This window comes from Ascaphus truei, chromosome 1, assembly GCF_040206685.1.
Source record: "Ascaphus truei isolate aAscTru1 chromosome 1, aAscTru1.hap1, whole genome shotgun sequence".
In the NCBI taxonomy this organism is placed as follows: Eukaryota; Metazoa; Chordata; class Amphibia; order Anura; family Ascaphidae; genus Ascaphus; species Ascaphus truei.
Window position 1 is genome coordinate 7,382,245 of NC_134483.1, and position 21,576 is coordinate 7,403,820.

The 21,576-nt window shown below is 59.1% G+C and overlaps 1 protein-coding gene across 1 annotated transcript in view; it reads right to left on the reverse strand.

The window, feature by feature from the left end:
* Positions 1-21,167, reverse strand: part of LOC142472298 (phospholipid-transporting ATPase ID-like) — a 293,093-nt gene extending 271,926 nt beyond the window's left edge. Inside the window, exon 1 of the mRNA XM_075579339.1 lies at positions 20,684-21,167. The gene's annotated coding sequence lies outside the window, so the exon portion shown is untranslated. The remainder of the gene's footprint in view (positions 1-20,683) is intronic.
* Positions 21,168-21,576: the final 409 nt, after the last annotated feature.

Genomic DNA, 21,576 nt, shown 5'->3' on the forward strand with positions numbered 1-21,576 from the left:
CACACGGCAGGCACGCAGGCAGGCACACAGGCAGGCACACAGGCAGGCAGGCACACAGGCAGGCACACAGGCAGGCACAGAGAACCCCCCCCCTACCTCTGGTAGTTGCTGCTGCTGCTGGGGGGATCGTGTAGGGCGGCTGCTGGGGTAAGTGCGGGGGGAACTGCTGGGGAAGTGCGGGGACTGCTGCGGGGGGAAGTACAGTGGCTGCTGGGGATCGTGTAGGGCTGCCGGCGCCTCACACCACCACCTCCCGATCGGGCGCGCGGCGGCCATTTTTTTTTTTTAAATTAGCGTGACCCCGGTTATAGCCGTTGCCTTAGCAGGGCCAGACCAAATGATTTCGGGGGCCTTATACGGCCCTCGGGCCTGACGTTCCCCACCCCTGCGTTCCGGTGTAATACGGCAGGGATACCCTTTAGGGATCCGTGTTAAAATGGACATGTAGTAACGGCTGACACACTGCGAGTGCTCATTTGCATGTCATTTCCCAGAATCCCTGGCTGCAGTGGAAGCGCTGCATGCTAAGAGATAATGGGGAAGGGCAGGGCTGCAGTGGAAGCGCTGCATGCTAAGAGATAATGGGGAAGGGCAGGGCGGCAGTGGAAGCGCTGCGTGCTAAGAGATAATGGGGAAGGGCAGGGCGGCAGTGGAAGCGCTGCGTGCTAACAGATAATGGGGAAGGGCAGGGCTGCAGTGGAAGCGCTGCATGCTAATAGATAATGGGGAAGGGCAGGGCTGCAGTGGAAGCGCTGCATGCTAAGAGATAATGGGGAAGGGCAGGGCGGCAGTGGAAGCGCTGCATGCTAAGAGATAATGGGGAAGGGCAGGGCGGCAGTGGAAGCGCTGCGTGCTAAGAGATAATGGGGAAGGGCAGGGCTGCAGTGGAAGCGCTGCGTGCTAAGAGATAATGGGGAAGGGCAGGGCTGCAGTGGAAGCGCTGCGTGCTAAGAGATAATGGGGAAGGGCAGGGCTGCAGTGGAAGCGCTGCATGCTAGGAGATAACGGGGAAGGGCAGGGCTGCAGTGGAAGCGCTGCATGCTAAGAGATAACGGGGAAGGGCAGGGCTGCAGTGGAAGCGCTTTATGCTAAGAGATAATGGGGAAGGGCAGGGCTGCAGTGGAAGCGCTGCGTGCTAAGAGATAATGGGGAAGGGCAGGGCTGCAGTGGAAGCGCTGCGTGCTAAGAGATAATGGGGAAGGGCAGGGCTGCAGTGGAAGCGCTGTGTGCTAAGAGATAATGGGGAAGGGCAGGGCGGCAGTGGAAGCGCTGCGTGCTAAGAGATAATGGGGAAGGGCAGGGCTGCAGTGGAAGCGCTGCGTGCTAAGAGATAATGGGGAAGGGCAGGGCTGCAGTGGAAGCGCTGCGTGCTAAGAGATAATGGGGAAGGGCAGGGCTGCAGTGGAAGCGCTGCGTGCTAAGAGATAATGGGGAAGGGCAGGGCTGCAGTGGAAGCGCTGCATGCTAAGAGATAACGGGGAAGGGCAGGGCTGCAGTGGAAGCGCTGCATGCAAAGAGATAACGGGGAAGGGCAGGGCTGCAGTGGAAGCGCTGCATGCTAAGAGATAATGGGGAAGGGCAGGGCTGCAGTGGAAGCGCTGCGTGCTAAGAGATAATGGGGAAGGGCAGGGCGGCAGTGGAAGCGCTGCGTGCTAAGAGATAATGGGGAAGGGCAGGGCGGCAGTGGAAGCGCTGCATGCTAAGAGATAATGGGGAAGGGCAGGGCTGCAGTGGAAGCGCTGCGTGCTAAGGGATAATGGGGAAGGGCAGGGCTGCAGTGGAAGCGCTGCGTGCTAAGAGATAACGGGGAAGGGCAGGGCTGCAGTGGAAGCGCTGCGTGCTAAGAGATAACGGGGAAGGGCAGGGCTGCAGTGGAAGCGCTGCATGCTAAGAGATAATTGGGAAAGGCAGGGCTGCAGTGGAAGCGCTGCGTGCTAAGAGATAATGGGGAAGGGCAGGGCTGCAGTGGAAGCGCTGCATGCTAAGAGATAACGGGGAAGGGCAGGGCGGCAGTGGAAGCGCTGCATGCTAAGAGATAACGGGGAAGGGCAGGGCGGCAGTGGAAGCGCTGCATGCTAAGAGATAATGGGGAAGGGCAGGGCGGCAGTGGAAGCGCTGCATGCTAAGAGATAATTGGGAAAGGCAGGGCTGCAGTGGAAGCGCTGCATGCTAGGAGATAACGGGGAAGGGCAGGGCTGCAGTGGAAGCGCTGCGTGCTAAGAGATAATGGGGAAGGGCAGGGCTGCAGTGGAAGCGCTGCATGCTAAGAGATAATGGGGAAGGGCAGGGCTGCAGTGGAAGCGCTGCATGCTAAGAGATAATGGGGAAGGGCAGGGCTGCAGTGGAAGCGCTGCGTGCTAAGAGATAATGGGGAAGGGCAGGGCTGCAGTGGAAGCGCTGCATGCTAAGAGATAATGGGGAAGGGCAGGGCTGCAGTGGAAGCGCTGCATGCTAAGAGATAATGGGGAAGGGCAGGGTTGCAGTGGAAGCGCTGCGTGCTAAGAGATAATGGGGAAGGGCAGGGCTGCAGTGGAAGCGCTGCATGCTAAGAGATAATGGGGAAGGGCAGGGTTGCAGTGGAAGCGCTGCGTGCTAAGAGATAATGGGGAAGGGCAGGGTTGCAGTGGAAGCGCTGCATGCTAAGAGATAATGGGGAAGGGCAGGGTTGCAGTGGAAGCGCTGCGTGCTAAGAGATAATGGGGAAGGGCAGGGCTGCAGTGGAAGCGCTGCATGCTAAGAGATAATGGGGAAGGGCAGGGTTGCAGTGGAAGCGCTGCGTGCTAAGAGATAATGGGGAAGGGCAGGGTTGCAGTGGAAGCGCTGCGTGCTAAGAGATAATGGGGAAGGGCAGGGCTGCAGTGGAAGCGCTGCATGCTAAGAGATAATGGGGAAGGGCAGGGCTGCAGTGGAAGCGCTGCGTGCTAAGAGATAATGGGGAAGGGCAGGGCTGCAGTGGAAGCGCTGCATGCTAAGAGATAATGGGGAAGGGCAGGGCTGCAGTGGAAGCGCTGCATGCTAAGAGATAATGGGGAAGGGCAGGGCTGCAGTGGAAGCGCTGCGTGCTAAGAGATAATGGGGAAGGGCAGGGCTGCAGTGGAAGCGCTGCATGCTAAGAGATAACGGGGAAGGGCAGGGCGGCAGTGGAAGCGCTGCATGCTAAGAGATAATGGGGAAGGGCAGGGCTGCAGTGGAAGCGCTGCGTGCTAAGAGATAACGGGGAAGGGCAGGGCTGCAGTGGAAGCGCTGCGTGCTAAGAGATAACGGGGAAGGGCAGGGCTGCAGTGGAAGCGCTGCATGCTAAGAGATAATGGGGAAGGGCAGGGCTGCAGTGGAAGCGCTGCATGCTAAGAGATAATGGGGAAGGGCAGGGCGGCAGTGGAAGCGCTGCGTGCTAAGAGATAATGGGGAAGTGCAGGGCTGCAGTGGAAGCGCTGCATGCTAAGAGATAATGGGGAAGGGCAGGGCGGCAGTGGAAGCGCTGCATGCTAAGAGATAATGGGGAAGGGCAGGGCTGCAGTGGAAGCGCTGCATGCTAAGAGATAATGGGGAAGGGCAGGGCGGCAGTGGAAGCGCTGCGTGCTAAGAGATAATGGGGAAGGGCAGGGCGGCAGTGGAAGCGCTGCGTGCTAAGAGATCATGGGGAAGGGCAGGGCTGCAGTGGAAGCGCTGCATGCTAAGAGATAATGGGGAACGGCAGGGCTGCAGTGGAAGCGCTGCGTGCTAAGAGATAATGGGGAAGGGCAGGGCGGCAGTGGAAGCGCTGCGTGCTAAGAGATCATGGGGAAGGGCAGGGCTGCAGTGGAAGCGCTGCATGCTAAGAGATAATGGGGAACGGCAGGGCTGCAGTGGAAGCGCTGCGTGCTAAGAGATAATGGGGAAGGGCAGGGCGGCAGTGGAAGCGCTGCATGCTAAGAGATAATGGGGAAGGGCAGGGCGGCAGTGGAAGCGCTGCATGCTAAGAGATAATGGGGAAGGGCAGGGCGGCAGTGGAAGCGCTGCATGCTAAGAGATAATGGGGAAGGGCAGGGCTGCAGTGGAAGCGCTGCGTGCTAAGAGATAATGGGGAAGGGCAGGGCGGCAGTGGAAGCGCTGCATGCTAACAGATAATGGGGAAGGGCAGGGCTGCAGTGGAAGCGCTGCATGCTAAGAGATAATGGGGAAGGGCAGGGCTGCAGTGGAAGCGCTGCATGCTAAGAGATAATGGGGAAGGGCAGGGCTGCAGTGGAAGCGCTGCATGCTAAGAGATAACGGGGAAGGGCAGGGCTGCAGTGGAAGCGCTGCATGCTAAGAGATAATGGGGAAGGGCAGGGCTGCAGTGGAAGCGCTGCATGCTAAGAGATAACGGGGAAGGGCAGGGCGGCAGTGGAAGCGCTGCGTGCTAAGAGATAATGGGGAAGGGCAGGGCAGCAGTGGAAGCGCTGCATGCTAAGAGATAATGGGGAAGGGCAGGGCGGCAGTGGAAGCGCTGCATGCTAAGAGATAATGGGGAAGGGCAGGGCAGCAGTGGAAGCGCTGCATGCTAACAGATAATGGGGAAGGGCAGGGCGGCAGTGGAAGCGCTGCATGCTAAGAGATAATGGGGAAGGGCAGGGCGGCAGTGGAAGCGCTGCATGCTAAGAGATAATGGGGAAGGGCAGGGCGGCAGTGGAAGCGCTGCATGCTAACAGATAATGGGGAAGGGCAGGGCGGCAGTGGAAGCGCTGCGTGCTAAGAGATAATGGGGAAGGGCAGGGCGGCAGTGGAAGCGCTGCGTGCTAAGAGATAATGGGGAAGGGCAGGGCTGCAGTGGAAGCGCTGCATGCTAAGAGATAATGGGGAAGGGCAGGGCAGCAGTGGAAGCGCTGCATGCTAACAGATAATGGGGAAGGGCAGGGCTGCAGTGGAAGCGCTGCATGCTAACAGATAATGGGGAAGGGCAGGGCGGCAGTGGAAGCGCTGCATGCTAACAGATAATGGGGAAGGGCAGGGCGGCAGTGGAAGCGCTGCGTGCTAAGAGATAATGGGGAAGGGCAGGGCTGCAGTGGAAGCGCTGCATGCTAAGAGATAATGGGGAAGGGCAGGGCGGCAGTGGAAGCGCTGCGTGCTAAGAGATAATGGGGAAGGGCAGGGCTGCAGTGGAAGCGCTGCATGCTAAGAGATAATGGGGAAGGGCAGGGCGGCAGTGGAAGCGCTGCATGCTAAGAGATAATGGGGAAGGGCAGGGCTGCAGTGGAAGCGCTGCGTGCTAAGAGATAATGGGGAAGGGCAGGGCGGCAGTGGAAGCGCTGCATGCTAAGAGATAATGGGGAAGGGCAGGGCTGCAGTGGAAGCGCTGCGTGCTAAGAGATAATGGGGAAGGGCAGGGCTGCAGTACAAGCGCTGCATGCTAAGAGATAATGGGGAAGGGCAGGGCTGCAGTGGAAGCGCTGCGTGCTAAGAGATAATGGGGAAGGGCAGGGCTGCAGTGGAAGCGCTGCATGCTAACAGATAATGGGGAAGGGCAGGGCTGCAGTGGAAGCGCTGCGTGCTAAGAGATAATGGGGAAGGGCAGGGCTGCAGTGGAAGCGCTGCGTGCTAAGAGATAATGGGGAAGGGCAGGGCGGCAGTGGAAGCGCTGCGTGCTAAGAGATAATGGGGAAGGGCAGGGCTGCAGTGGAAGCGCTGCATGCTAACAGATAATGGGGAAGGGCAGGGCTGCAGTGGAAGCGCTGCATGCTAACAGATAATGGGGAAGGGCAGGGCGGCAGTGGAAGCGCTGCATGCTAACAGATAATGGGGAAGGGCAGGGCGGCAGTGGAAGCGCTGTATGCTAACAGATAATGGGGAAGGGCAGGGCGGCAGTGGAAGCGCTGCATGCTAAGAGATAACGGGGAAGGGCAGGGCGGCAGTGGAAGCGCTGCATGCTAACAGATAATGGGGAAGGGCAGGGCTGCAGTGGAAGCGCTGCATGCTAACAGATAATGGGGAAGGGCAGGGCGGCAGTGGAAGCGCTGCATGCTAAGAGATAATGGGGAAGGGCAGGGCTGCAGTGGAAGCGCTGCATGCTAAGAGATAATGGGGAAGGGCAGGGCTGCAGTGGAAGCGCTGCATGCTAAGAGATAATGGGGAACGGCAGGGCTGCAGTGGAAGCGCTGCATGCTAAGAGATAATGGGGAAGGGCAGGGCTGCAGTGGAAGCGCTGCGTGCTAAGAGATAATGGGGAAGGGCAGGGCTGCAGTGGAAGCGCTGCATGCTAACAGATAATGGGGAAGGGCAGGGCTGCAGTGGAAGCGCTGCGTGCTAAGAGATAATGGGGAAGGGCAGGGCGGCAGTGGAAGCGCTGCGTGCTAAGAGATAATGGGGAAGGGCAGGGCTGCAGTGGAAGCGCTGCATGCTAAGAGATAATGGGGAAGGGCAGGGCGGCAGTGGAAGCGCTGCATGCTAAGAGATAATGGGGAAGGGCAGGGCGGCAGTGGAAGCGCTGCGTGCTAAGAGATAATGGGGAAGGGCAGGGCTGCAGTGGAAGCGCTGCATGCTAAGAGATAATGGGGAAGGGCAGGGCTGCAGTGGAAGCGCTGCGTGCTAAGAGATAACGGGGAAGGGCAGGGCTGCAGTGGAAGCGCTTTATGCTAAGAGATAATGGGGAAGGGCAGGGCGGCAGTGGAAGCGCTGCGTGCTAAGAGATAATGGGGAAGGGCAGGGCGGCAGTGGAAGCGCTGCATGCTAAGAGATAACGGGGAAGGGCAGGGCTGCAGTGGAAGCGCTGCATGCTAAGAGATAATGGGGAAGGGCAGGGCTGCAGTGGAAGCGCTGCATGCTAAGAGATAATGGGGAAGGGCAGGGCTGCAGTGGAAGCGCTGCATGCTAAGAGATAACGGGGAAGGGCAGGGCTGCAGTGGAAGCGCTGCATGCTAAGAGATAATGGGGAAGGGCAGGGCTGCAGTGGAAGCGCTGCATGCTAAGAGATAATGGGGAAGGGCAGGGCTGCAGTGGAAGCGCTGCGTGCTAAGAGATAATGGGGAAGGGCAGGGCTGCAGTGGAAGCGCTGCGTGCTAAGAGATAATGGGGAAGGGCAGGGCTGCAGTGGAAGCGCTGCATGCTAAGAGATAATTGGGAAAGGCAGGGCTGCAGTGGAAGCGCTGCGTGCTAAGAGATAACGGGGAAGGGCAGGGCGGCAGTGGAAGCGCTGCGTGCTAAGAGATAATGGGGAAGGGCAGGGTTGCAGTGGAAGCGCTGCGTGCTAAGAGATAATGGGGAAGGGCAGGGCTGCAGTGGAAGCGCTGCGTGCTAAGAGATAATGGGGAAGGGCAGGGCGGCAGTGGAAGCGCTGCATGCTAACAGATAATGGGGAAGGGCAGGGCGGCAGTGGAAGCGCTGCGTGCTAAGAGATAATGGGGAAGGGCAGGGCTGCAGTGGAAGCGCTGCATGCTAAGAGATAATGGGGAAGGGCAGGGCTGCAGTGGAAGCGCTGCGTGCTAAGAGATAATGGGGAAGGGCAGGGCTGCAGTGGAAGCGCTGTATGATAAGAGATAATGGGGAGCGGCAGGGCTGCAGTGGAAGCGCTGCGTGCTAAGAGATAATGGGGAAGGGCAGGGCTGCAGTGGAAGCGCTGCATGCTAAGAGATAATGGGGAAGGGCAGGGCTGCAGTGGAAGCGCTGCATGCTAAGAGATAATGGGGAAGGGCAGGGCGGCAGTGGAAGCGCTGCATGCTAACAGATAATGGGGAAGGGCAGGGCGGCAGTGGAAGCGCTGCGTGCTAAGAGATAATGGGGAAGGGCAGGGCTGCAGTGGAAGCGCTGCATGCTAAGAGATAATGGGGAAGGGCAGGGCTGCAGTGGAAGCGCTGCGTGCTAAGAGATAATGGGGAAGGGCAGGGCTGCAGTGGAAGCGCTGCATGCTAAGAGATAATGGGGAAGGGCAGGGCTGCAGTGGAAGCGCTGCATGCTAAGAGATAATGGGGAAGGGCAGGGCTGCAGTGGAAGCGCTGTGTGCTAAGAGATAATGGGGAAGGGCAGGGCGGCAGTGGAAGCGCTGCATGCTAAGAGATAATGGGGAAGGGCAGGGCTGCAGTGGAAGCGCTGCATGCTAAGAGATAATGGGGAAGGGCAGGGCTGCAGTGGAAGCGCTGCATGCTAAGAGATAATGGGGAAGGGCAGGGCTGCAGTGGAAGCGCTGCGTGCTAAGAGATAATGGGGAAGGGCAGGGCTGCAGTGGAAGCGCTGCGTGCTAAGAGATAATGGGGAAGGGCAGGGCTGCAGTGGAAGCGCTGCATGCTAAGAGATAATGGGGAAGGGCAGGGCTGCAGTGGAAGCGCTGCGTGCTAAGAGATAACGGGGAAGGGCAGGGCTGCAGTGGAAGCGCTGCATGCTAAGAGATAACGGGGAAGGGCAGGGCTGCAGTGGAAGCGCTGCATGCTAAGAGATAACGGGGAAGGGCAGGGCGGCAGTGGAAGCGCTGCATGCTAAGAGATAATGGGGAAGGGCAGGGCTGCAGTGGAAGCGCTGCGTGCTAAGAGATAACGGGGAAGGGCAGGGCGGCAGTGGAAGCGCTGCATGCTAAGAGATAACGGGGAAGGGCAGGGCTGCAGTGGAAGCGCTGCATGCTAAGAGATATTGGGGAAGGGCAGGGCTGCAGTGGAAGCGCTGCGTGCTAAGAGATAATGGGGAAGGGCAGGGCTGCAGTGGAAGCGCTGCATGCTAAGAGATAACGGGGAAGGGCAGGGCTGCAGTGGAAGCGCTGCATGCTAAGAGATAACGGGGAAGGGCAGGGCTGCAGTGGAAGCGCTGCATGCTAAGAGATATTGGGGAAGGGCAGGGCTGCAGTGGAAGCGCTGCGTGCTAAGAGATAATGGGGAAGGGCAGGGCTGCAGTGGAAGCGCTGCGTGCTAAGAGATAATGGGGAAGGGCAGGGCTGCAGTGGAAGCGCTGCGTGCTAAGAGATAATGGGGAAGGGCAGGGCTGCAGTGGAAGCGCTGCGTGCTAAGAGATAATGGGGAAGGGCAGGGCGGCAGTGGAAGCGCTGCGTGCTAAGAGATAATGGGGAAGGGCAGGGCGGCAGTGGAAGCGCTGCGTGCTAAGAGATAATGGGGAAGGGCAGGGCTGCAGTGGAAGCGCTGCATGCTAAGAGATAATGGGGAAGGGCAGGGCTGCAGTGGAAGCGCTGCGTGCTAAGAGATAACGGGGAAGGGCAGGGCTGCAGTGGAAGCGCTTTATGCTAAGAGATAATGGGGAAGGGCAGGGCGGCAGTGGAAGCGCTGCGTGCTAAGAGATAATGGGGAAGGGCAGGGCTGCAGTGGAAGCGCTGCATGCTAAGAGATAATGGGGAAGGGCAGGGCTGCAGTGGAAGCGCTGCGTGCTAAGAGATAATGGGGAAGGGCAGGGCGGCAGTGGAAGCGCTGCATGCTAAGAGATAATGGGGAAGGGCAGGGCTGCAGTGGAAGCGCTGCGTGCTAAGAGATAATGGGGAAGGGCAGGGTTGCAGTGGAAGCGCTGCGTGCTAAGAGATAATGGGGAAGGGCAGGGCTGCAGTGGAAGCGCTGCGTGCTAAGAGATAATGGGGAAGGGCAGGGCGGCAGTGGAAGCGCTGCATGCTAACAGATAATGGGGAAGGGCAGGGCGGCAGTGGAAGCGCTGCGTGCTAAGAGATAATGGGGAAGGGCAGGGCTGCAGTGGAAGCGCTGCATGCTAAGAGATAATGGGGAAGGGCAGGGCTGCAGTGGAAGCGCTGCGTGCTAAGAGATAATGGGGAAGGGCAGGGCTGCAGTGGAAGCGCTGTATGATAAGAGATAATGGGGAGCGGCAGGGCTGCAGTGGAAGCGCTGCGTGCTAAGAGATAATGGGGAAGGGCAGGGCTGCAGTGGAAGCGCTGCATGCTAAGAGATAATGGGGAAGGGCAGGGCTGCAGTGGAAGCGCTGCATGCTAAGAGATAATGGGGAAGGGCAGGGCGGCAGTGGAAGCGCTGCATGCTAACAGATAATGGGGAAGGGCAGGGCGGCAGTGGAAGCGCTGCGTGCTAAGAGATAATGGGGAAGGGCAGGGCTGCAGTGGAAGCGCTGCATGCTAAGAGATAATGGGGAAGGGCAGGGCTGCAGTGGAAGCGCTGCGTGCTAAGAGATAATGGGGAAGGGCAGGGCTACAGTGGAAGCGCTGCATGCTAAGAGATAATGGGGAAGGGCAGGGCTGCAGTGGAAGCGCTGCATGCTAAGAGATAATGGGGAAGGGCAGGGCTGCAGTGGAAGCGCTGTGTGCTAAGAGATAATGGGGAAGGGCAGGGCTGCAGTGGAAGCGCTGCATGCTAAGAGATAATGGGGAAGGGCAGGGCTGCAGTGGAAGCGCTGCATGCTAAGAGATAATGGGGAAGGGCAGGGCTGCAGTGGAAGCGCTGCATGCTAAGAGATAATGGGGAAGGGCAGGGCTGCAGTGGAAGCGCTGCGTGCTAAGAGATAATGGGGAAGGGCAGGGCTGCAGTGGAAGCGCTGCGTGCTAAGAGATAATGGGGAAGGGCAGGGCTGCAGTGGAAGCGCTGCATGCTAAGAGATAATGGGGAAGGGCAGGGCTGCAGTGGAAGCGCTGCGTGCTAAGAGATAACGGGGAAGGGCAGGGCTGCAGTGGAAGCGCTGCATGCTAAGAGATAACGGGGAAGGGCAGGGCTGCAGTGGAAGCGCTGCATGCTAAGAGATAACGGGGAAGGGCAGGGCGGCAGTGGAAGCGCTGCATGCTAAGAGATAATGGGGAAGGGCAGGGCTGCAGTGGAAGCGCTGCGTGCTAAGAGATAACGGGGAAGGGCAGGGCGGCAGTGGAAGCGCTGCATGCTAAGAGATAACGGGGAAGGGCAGGGCTGCAGTGGAAGCGCTGCATGCTAAGAGATATTGGGGAAGGGCAGGGCTGCAGTGGAAGCGCTGCGTGCTAAGAGATAATGGGGAAGGGCAGGGCTGCAGTGGAAGCGCTGCATGCTAAGAGATAACGGGGAAGGGCAGGGCTGCAGTGGAAGCGCTGCATGCTAAGAGATAACGGGGAAGGGCAGGGCTGCAGTGGAAGCGCTGCATGCTAAGAGATATTGGGGAAGGGCAGGGCTGCAGTGGAAGCGCTGCGTGCTAAGAGATAATGGGGAAGGGCAGGGCTGCAGTGGAAGCGCTGCGTGCTAAGAGATAATGGGGAAGGGCAGGGCTGCAGTGGAAGCGCTGCGTGCTAAGAGATAATGGGGAAGGGCAGGGCTGCAGTGGAAGCGCTGCGTGCTAAGAGATAATGGGGAAGGGCAGGGCGGCAGTGGAAGCGCTGCGTGCTAAGAGATAACGGGGAAGGGCAGGGCGGCAGTGGAAGCGCTGCATGCTAAGAGATAATGGGGAAGGGCAGGGCTGCAGTGGAAGCGCTGCATGCTAAGAGATAACGGGGAAGGGCAGGGCGGCAGTGGAAGCGCTGCATGCTAAGAGATAATGGGGAAGGGCAGGGCGGCAGTGGAAGCGCTGCGTGCTAAGAGATAATGGGGAAGGGCAGGGCGGCAGTGGAAGCGCTGCATGCTAAGAGATAACGGGGAAGGGCAGGGCTGCAGTGGAAGCGCTGCATGCTAAGAGATAACGGGGAAGGGCAGGGCTGCAGTGGAAGCGCTGCATGCTAAGAGATAATGGGGAAGGGCAGGGCTGCAGTGGAAGCGCTGCGTGCTAAGAGATAATGGGGAAGGGCAGGGCGGCAGTGGAAGCGCTGCATGCTAAGAGATAATGGGGAAGGGCAGGGCGGCAGTGGAAGCGCTGCATGCTAAGAGATAATGGGGAAGGGCAGGGCGTCAGTGGAAGCGCTGCATGCTAAGAGATAATGGGGAAGGGCAGGGCTGCAGTGGAAGCGCTGCATGCTAATAGATAATGGGGAAGGGCAGGGCTGCAGTGGAAGCGCTGCGTGCTAAGAGATAATGGGGAAGGGCAGGGCTGCAGTGGAAGCGCTGCATGCTAATAGATAATGGGGAAGGGCAGGGCTGCAGTGGAAGCGCTGCGTGCTAAGAGATAATGGGGAAGGGCAGGGCGGCAGTGGAAGCGCTGCATGCTAAGAGATAATGGGGAAGGGCAGGGCTGCAGTGGAAGCGCTGCATGCTAATAGATAATGGGGAAGGGCAGGGCTGCAGTGGAAGCGCTGCGTGCTAAGAGATAATGGGGAAGGGCAGGGCTGCAGTGGAAGCGCTGCATGCTAAGAGATAACGGGGAAGGGCAGGGCTGCAGTGGAAGCGCTGCGTGCTAAGAGATAACGGGGAAGGGCAGGGCTGCAGTGGAAGCGCTGCATGCTAAGAGATAATGGGGAAGGGCAGGGCTGCAGTGGAAGCGCTGCATGCTAAGAGATAATTGGGAAAGGCAGGGCTGCAGTGGAAGCGCTGCGTGCTAAGAGATAATGGGGAAGGGCAGGGCTGCAGTGGAAGCGCTGCATGCTAAGAGATAACGGGGAAGGGCAGGGCTGCAGTGGAAGCGCTGCGTGCTAAGAGATAACGGGGAAGGGCAGGGCTGCAGTGGAAGCGCTGCATGCTAAGAGAATGGGAAGGGCAGGGCTGCAGTGGAAGCGCTGCATGCTAAGAGATAATGGGGAAGGGCAGGGCGGCAGTCTAAGCGCTGCATGCTAAGAGATAATGGGGAAGGGCAGGGCGGCAGTGGAAGCGCTGCATGCTAAGAGATAACGGGGAAGGGCAGGGCTGCAGTGGAAGCGCTGCGTGCTAAGAGATAATGGGGAAGGGCAGGGCTGCAGTGGAAGCGCTGCATGCTAAGAGATAATGGGGAAGGGCAGGGCGGCAGTGGAAGCGCTGCATGCTAAGAGATAATGGGGAAGGGCAGGGCGGCAGTGGAAGCGCTGCGTGCTAAGAGATAATGGGGAAGGGCAGGGCTGCAGTGGAAGCGCTGCATGCTAAGAGATAATGGGGAAGGGCAGGGCTGCAGTGGAAGCGCTGCATGCTAAGAGATAATGGGGAAGGGCAGGGCGGCAGTGGAAGCGCTGCGTGCTAAGAGATAATGGGGAAGTGCAGGGCTGCAGTGGAAGCGCTGCATGCTAAGAGATAATGGGGAAGGGCAGGGCGGCAGTGGAAGCGCTGCATGCTAAGAGATAATGGGGAAGGGCAGGGCTGCAGTGGAAGCGCTGCATGCTAAGAGATAATGGGGAAGGGCAGGGCGGCAGTGGAAGCGCTGCATGCTAAGAGATAATGGGGAAGGGCAGGGCTGCAGTGGAAGCGCTGCGTGCTAAGAGATAATGGGGAAGGGCAGGGCTGCAGTGGAAGCGCTGCATGCTAAGAGATAATGGGGAAGGGCAGGGCGGCAGTGGAAGCGCTGCGTGCTAAGAGATAATGGGGAAGGGCAGGGCGGCAGTGGAAGCGCTGCGTGCTAAGAGATAATGGGGAAGGGCAGGGCGGCAGTGGAAGCGCTGCTTGCTAAGAGATAATGGGGAAGGGCAGGGCTGCAGTGGAAGCGCTGCATGCTAAGAGATAATGGGGAAGGGCAGGGCGGCAGTGGAAGCGCTGCATGCTAAGAGATAATGGGGAAGGGCAGGGCTGCAGTGGAAGCGCTGCGTGCTAAGAGATAATGGGGAAGGGCAGGGCTGCAGTGGAAGCGCTGCATGCTAAGAGATAATGGGGAAGGGCAGGGCGGCAGTGGAAGCGCTGCATGCTAAGAGATAATGGGGAAGGGCAGGGCTGCAGTGGAAGCGCTGTGTGCTAAGAGATAATGGGGAAGGGCAGGGCGGCAGTGGAAGCGCTGCATGCTAAGAGATAATGGGGAAGGGCAGGGCTGCAGTGGAAGCGCTGCATGCTAAGAGATAATGGGGAAGGGCAGGGCTGCAGTGGAAGCGCTGTGTGCTAAGAGATAATGGGGAAGGGCAGGGCGGCAGGCCTGTCTGGGACATGCGAATGCGCTCACACGTGGGATTTATTTTCAATGCACAAAGACCGATGTCCCAGATGTGCGGTCTGGGGCCCCCCCCCATGTGAGAGAGTAAGGATTGCACATAGTGAGGGAGAATATTTGGGTTTTGGGGGCAGGGAAATCCTGCCTCATCGCCCCCCGGCGGTTTGTCACGCTCTGTCCTTCCTTTTCTTTGCTACTGTAATGAAAATAGTGGGGAATATTAAGTGTTTGAATCAATCTGGTGCTTCAGGGGTTAATGTGGTTACCCTTTGTCTTAAAAATACAAGATATTGGGTTTATGACGGGTCCAGACGCTTCCCGTGTCTGTGCTGATCTACAAAGAGGACTTCATTGAGGGGCTATCGCTGATTGCCCTCTAAAAGTGACGTGACCACAGCCAGATCGTGGGCGGTCAGCCTCAAAGACCCCCTGTGCATCCCAGAGAGGGTGACACACAGGTCCCCGAGATACCCCCTGTGCGTCCCAGAGAGAGGTGACACACAGGTCCCTGAGATACCCCCTGTGCGTCCCAGAGAGGGGTGACACACAGGTCCCTGAGATACCCCCTGTGCGTCCCTGAGAGGGGTGACACGCAGGTCTCCGAGATAACTCCTGTGCGTCCCAGAGAGAGGTGACACAGGTCCCTGAGATACCCCCTGTGCGTTTCAGAGAGGGGTGACACGCAGGTCCATAAGATACCCCCCTGTGCGTCCCTGAGATGCCCCCTGTGCGTCCCAGAGAGAAAGGTGACACGCTGGTCCCTGAGATACCCCCTGTGCGTCCCAGAGAGGGGTGACACACAGGTCCCTGAGATACCCCCTGTGCGTCCCTGAGAGGGGTGACACGCAGGTCTCCGAGATAACTCCTGTGCGTCCCAGAGAGAGGTGACACAGGTCCCTGAGATACCCCCTGTGCGTTTCAGAGAGGGGTGACACGCAGGTCCATAAGATACCCCCTGTGCGTCCCTGAGATGCCCCCTGTGCGTCCCAGAGAGAAAGGTGACACGCTGGTCCCTGAGATACCCCTTGTGCGTCCCAGAGAGGGGTGACACGCAGGTCCCTGAGATGCCCCCTGTGCGTCCCAGAGAGGGGGTGACTGTTCTGGCCCAAGCACACCCTGATAGATGTGTAGGGACAGGCAGATTAACTCAATCCCATATATCAAGCAAGGGAACCTTCTTACTGGCTGAAGTGGTTATTTGGGGCAACAACATACAAATAAAAAGGGGGGGGGAGTACTGAGGGAACACTGGGACATGAGAGCGATGGAGGGGAAGGGGAGCGATGGAGGGTAAGGGGAGCGATGGAGGGGAAGGCGAGCGATGGAGGGTAAGGGGAGCGATGGAGGGTAAGGGGAGCGATGGAGGGGAAGGCGAGCGATGGAGGGTAAGGGGAGCGATGGAGGGGAGGGGGAACGATGGAGGGGAAGGGGAGCGATGGAGGGGAGGGGGAGCGATGGAGGGGAAGGCGAGCGATGGAGGGAAAGGGGAGCGACGGAGGGAAAGGGGAGCGACGGAGGGGAAGGGGAGCGACGGAGGGGAAGGGGGGAGCGACGGAGGGGAAGGGGAGCGACGGAGGGGAGGGGGGAGCGACGGAGGGAAGGGGGAGCGATGGAGGGGAAGGCGAGCGATGGAGGGTAAGGGGAGCGATGGAGGGGAGGGGGAACGATGGAGGGGAAGGGGAGCGATGGAGGGGAGGGGAGCGATGGAGGAGAGGGAGAGCGATGGAGGGGAGGGGGAGCGATGGAGGGGAAGGGGAGCGACGGAGGGAAAGGGGAGCGACGGAGGGAAAGGGGAGCGACGGAGGGAAAGGGGAGCGACGGAGGGGAAGGGGAGCGACGGAGGGGAAGGGGGAGCGACGGAGGGGAAGGGGAGCGACGGAGGGGAAGGGGAGCGACGGAGGGGAAGGGGAGCGACGGAGGGGAGGGGGAGCGACGGAGGGGAAGGGGAGCGACGGAGGGGAGGGGGAGCGACGGAGGGGAGGGGGAGCGACGGAGGGGGAGGGGGAGCGACGGAGGGAAGGGGGAGCGATGGAGGGGAGGGGGAGCGATGGAGGGGAGGGGGAGCGATGGAGGGGAAGGGGAGCGATGGAGGGGAGGGGGAGCGATGGAGGGAAGGGGGAGCGATGGAGGGGAAGGGGAGCGATGGAGGGGAGTGGGATAAATGCAGGAGATAGGGACAGGTAATAATCAGTAACGTTACCAGGATAGGAGAGATGGCGGCTCAGGGTGGCTGCTGGTACTAAGAGGCAGCATGCTGGTCTGGGCTGATGGGAAATGAACTGGGACAATACCACCTGGCAAGGGGAGGGGGAGCAGTCCATCCTGGTTAAAGGCAGGGGGGTTGCCAAGGCAACTGTCTGACGCCAAGAAACCCACAAGGGGTCGCAACATTGTTGTAACAGCGAGACTGAGGAGCGCTGGCAGCCTGAGGCAGGGAACACACAGTCCTGTCCCAGGCCAGTGACACAGGTCACCTGCGAGACCCCCTGTGCGTCACAGGGAGAGGGGGAACCCCTGTGCGTCACAGGGAGAGGGGGAACCCCTGTGCGTCCCAGAGAGAGGGGGACCCCCTGTGTGTCCCAGGGAGAGGGGGACCCCCTGTGCGTCCCAGAGAGAGGGGGACCCCCTGTGCGTCCCAGGGAGAGGGGGACCCCCCTGTGCGTCCCAGGGAGAGGGGGAACCCCTGTGCGTCCCAGGGAGAGGGGGAACCCCTGTGCGTCACAGGGAGAGGGGGAACCCCTGTGCGTCCCAGGGAGAGGGGGAACCCCTGTGCGTCACAGGGAGAGGGGGGAACCCCTGTGCGTCACAGGGAGAGGGGGAACCCCTGTGCGTCACAGGGAGAGGGGGAACCCCTGTGCGTCACAGGGAGAGGGGGAACCCCTGTGCGTCACAGGGAGAGGGGGAACCCGTGTGCGTCACAGGGAGAGGTGACACAGGTCCCTGTGCCCTACACCCCAGTACCCAGAACCCCACATAACACATCCAGTGACCTATGAGACTGCGGGGGCGCTGCCCCACAGCCCAGTACCCAGAACCCCACATAACACATCCAGTGACCTGTGAGACTGCGAGGGCGCTGCCCCACACCCCAGCACCCAGAACCCCACATAACACATCCAGTGACCTGTGAGACTGCGGGGGCGCTGCCCTACACCCCCGTACCCAGAACCCCACATAACACATCCAGTGACCTGTGAGACTGCGAGGGCGCTGCCCCACACCCCAGTACCCCACATAAATAACATCCAGTGACCTGTGAGACTGCGAGGGCGCTGCCCTACACCCCAGTACCCAGAACCCCACAACACATCCAGTGACCTGTGAGACTGCGAGGGCGCTGCCCCACACCCCAGTACCCAGAACCCCACAACACATCCAGTGACCTGTGAGACTGCGAGGGCGCTGCACTACACCCCAGCACCCAGAACCCCACATAACACATCCAGTGACCTGTGAGACTGCGGGGGCGCTGCCCCACACCCCCGTACCCAGAACCCCACATAACACATCCAGTGACCTGTGAGACTGCGAGGGCGCTGCCCCACACCCCAGTACCCCACATAAATAACATCCAGTGACCTGTGAGACTGCGGGGGCGCTGCCCTACACCCCAGTACCCAGAACCCCACAACACATCCAGTGACCTGTGAGACTGCGGGGGCGCTGCCCTACACCCCAGTACCCAGAACTCCACATAACACATCCAGTGACCTGTGAGACTGCGGGGGCGCTGCCCCACACCCCAGTACCCAGAACCCCACATAACACATCCAGTGACCTGTGAGACTGCGGGGGCGCTGCCCCACACCCCAGTACCCAGAACCCCACAACACATCCAGTGACCTGTGAGACTGCGGGGGCGCTGCCCTACACCCCTGTACCCAGAACCCCACATAACACATCCAGTGACCTGTGAGACTGCGAGGGCGCTGCCCTACACCCCAGTACCCAGAACCCCACATAACACATCCAGTGACCTGTGAGACTGCGAGGGCGCTGCCCTACACCCCAGTACCCAGAACCCCACATAACACATCCAGTGACCTGTGAGACTGCGGGGGCGCTGCCCCACACCCCAGTACCCAGAACCCCACATAACACATCCAGTGACCTGTGAGACTGCGAGGGCGCTGCCCCACACCCCAGTACCCCACATAAATAACATCCAGTGACCTGTGAGACTGCGAGGGCGCTGCCCTACACCCCAGTACCCAGAACCCCACATAACACATCCAGTGACCTGTGAGACTGCGGGGGCGCTGCCCCACACCCCAGTACCCAGAACCCCACATAACACATCCAGTGACCTGTGAGACTGCGAGGGCGCTGCACTACACCCCAGCACCCAGAACCCCACATAACACATCCAGTGACCTGTGAGACTGCGAGGGCGCTGCCCTACACCCCAGTACCCAGAACCCCACAACACATCCAGTGACCTGTGAGACTGCGAGGGCGCTGCCCTACACCCCAGTACCCAGAACCCCACATAACACATCCAGTGACCTGTGAGACTGCGAGGGCGCTGCCCTACACCCCAGTACCCAGAACCCCACACAAATAACACAAGACCAGCTCTGGAGATACCAAGGCCGTAAGCGCTACCCCTGCCAGGGCACTCGCTCAAAGGATTAAAGGTCAAAGGTTTGGAACCGATTACCCCGTGACACTCAATCTGGGCCCATGTGACCTGGCCGTTGACGCGAGTGGGCTCCCGGAAGTCACGTTTACTTGAGCCCCGCCCCCTCGTCACGCCAAGTGCGGATACGCACACATACCCCCCAACTGCCGCCGCAACAGGCAACAACCAGCTCAACACTGACCCTGCGGGGGTCACAGAACAGAGACTGACCTCCCGACCTTCAGGGAACTTCCTGTCCTTATTCTCATATTTCTTATTGGCTTTCTATAATAAACTTCACACTGTAACACCCACATCACCAGCAATATACGCAGAGGGACGGGAGGGCGGGAACTGCAGGCAGAGCGCGGACTGACCAGGCACCCCGCCAGCCAAACTACATAACCTCCCCCCCCCCCCCCACCCAGCAGCAACAGCGCGAAATACAAATTTAGAGTATTTCCTCAGTTCTGCAGCGCCAACGCTCACCGCCGAGCACGCGCGCGTCCCAACTATAGCAACGTCTGGCTCACACAGGCCATTATCATTGACACGCGCGCACTATATTACCGGCCTGAGACTGGTAAATCAAGTGGTAGGTTAAGTTGCTTAATCTTTTTAATGTCCCTTTAGGTACACAGGGCTTCCACGACAGGTAACATGTATGTAACACGCCAGCAAAAATGTCAGGAACGCAGCAAATGAACACATTTCAGAGGCGACACATGTACAGTTTTATTAAGGCAGCGAGAGCACGTGTGTCTGTGTCTCTGTGTGTGTGTCTCTCTGTGTGTCGGCTCTGTCTCTGTGTGTGTGTGTCTCTGTGTGTCTGTCTGTGTCTCTGTGTGTGTGTCTCTCTCTGTGTGTCTGTCTGTGTCTCTGTGTGTCTGTCTGTGTCTCTGTGTGTGTCTGTGTTTCTGTGTGTGTCTGTGTGTCTGTCTCTGTGTGTGTGTCTGTCTCTGTCTCTGTGTGTCTGTGTCTCTCTGTGCATCTGTCTCTGTATCTCTGTGTGTGTCTGTGTCTCTCTGTGTGTGTCTGTCTCTGTGTGTGTCTCTGTGTGTGTCTCTGTGTGTCTGTGTCTATCTCTGTGTGTGTGTCTCTCTTTGTCTCTGTGTGTCTATGTCTGTGTCTGTATCTCTGTGTGTGTCTGTGTCTCTGTGCATCTGTCTCTGTATCTCTGTGTGTGTCTATGTCTGTGTCTGTATCTCTGTGTGTGTTTGTCTCTCTGTGTGTCTCTGTGTGTCTGTGTCTGTATCTCTGTGTGTGTGTCTCTCTGTCTCTCTGTGTGTGTGTGTGTGTGTCTCTCTGTGTCTCTGTCTGTGTCTGTATCTCTGTGTGTGTGTGTGTCTCTGTGTGTCTCTGTCTGTGTTTGTATCTCTGTGTGTGTTTGTCTCTCTGTGTGTCCGTCCCCCCTCTGGGCCGTTATCTCATGCCCCGACTTGTCCATCACACCCCCTTCTCTTCCTGGGATAACACGGAAGCGTCCCCTCGTTCCCCATACAGTAAAATAAATGCTATTTCCGCCCCCGGGCGGTGAAAGTTCAGTAAGATATTACAGATACTCGGGGCGCGCGGCGCCGGCCGCTCTGAGCCTACCCCTGACGGAGAAGAGAACGGCCACAGATCCCAAAACCCAGAGACAAAGAAAGACTGAGTATCACCCACACACGGGGTTCCTCTCGCGTCAATATATCTCACATAACTCGGAGTAATATTCCGTGGCGCAGCCGGAGCGGGCTGGGAATAAGCACAATACTATATATATATACATATACACACGGTATGTCACCTCACTAGAGGCCTGCAGCATGCAAAACAGGAGCGGCCAACTCCAGTCCTCAAGGGCCACCAACAGGTCAGGTTTGAAGGATATCCCTGCTTCAGCACAGGTGGCTCAATCACTGACTCAGTCTTCAACTGAGCCACTGATTGAGCCATCTGTGCTGAAGCTGGGACTGATTGAACCACCTGCGCTGAAGCTGGAACTGATTGCGCCACCTGTGCTGAAGCAGGGATATCCTTCAAACCTGCCGAAGACTTCTCATCATGTTAACTTTTTCACTGCCAATGCATCACAGGGCCCCCCTCTGGCATTGAAATGGTTAAGTGCGTGAGATTGTCAATGCTTCTTGGAAATCTGGACTTCCCTTAGATTGTAAGCTCTGTGCCCGGGAGTCCCAGCCTGATACAGTTACAAGCGTAGAAAACTCAAGTCTTCCGGTCGGTAATGTACTTTACCTGTGCGCTGAGGTCCGAGCCTGGGAAAGCCCCCCACCCTGTTAGGTCCCGGTCCCGAAACGCCGTCCAAGGTGTGGGGAAGAGAAGAGTGGCTAGTTACTCCTCGAGGTGGCCAGTGGGTTCCAGGAAGTGGGAGTCGCGGGCACGGGGGGGGGGGGCAGTGTGAGCGCTCCAGGAGCACGGGGCAGTGTGAGCTCTCCGGGGGCACGGGGCAGTGTGAGCTGTCCGGGGGCAGTGTGAGCTCTCCGGGGGCACGGGGCAGTGTGAGCTCTCCGGGGGCACGGGGCAGTGTGAGCTCTCCGGGGGCACGGGGCAGTGTGAGCTCTCCGGGGGCACGGGGCAGTGTGAGCTCTCCGGGGGCACGGGGTAGTGTGAGCTGTCTGGGGGCACGGGGCAATGTGAGCTCTCCGGGGGCACGGGGCAGTGTGAGCTGTCCGGGGGCACGGGGCAATGTGAGCGCTCTGGGGACAGAGCAGGGTAGGACTGAGCAAACAGCAGAGTTGTCCTTTGGACTGTGTGTGTTTATGGCCGGTATTAGATTACACCTGTGGGTGGGGGATAGGATGATTACAGCACAGGGGACAGGGGTATAACCCGGGGCTGTCTCTCCTAGGAAACACATAACACAGCCCTGACACAATGTGCAGGACGGCAGGGAGGGGCGCGGTGCCGAGCGCTCTGTCATGCATGCGTTCAGCCATCAAACTGGGTGCAAATTCAGCAGCGGCCCCTGAGCGAGCAGGAATCCCGCCGGCCCAAGCGGCGTTCGGGCGGGGATTCTCTGCGCTGCGTGCGCCTCCGTTCTGCAGCCGGGGGACTGTACTAAATAAAGTCTCTTATTGTGCAGCTTCCCTGTGCTGGAGGAGATGTTACTCTCATTGGCTCAATCAGTG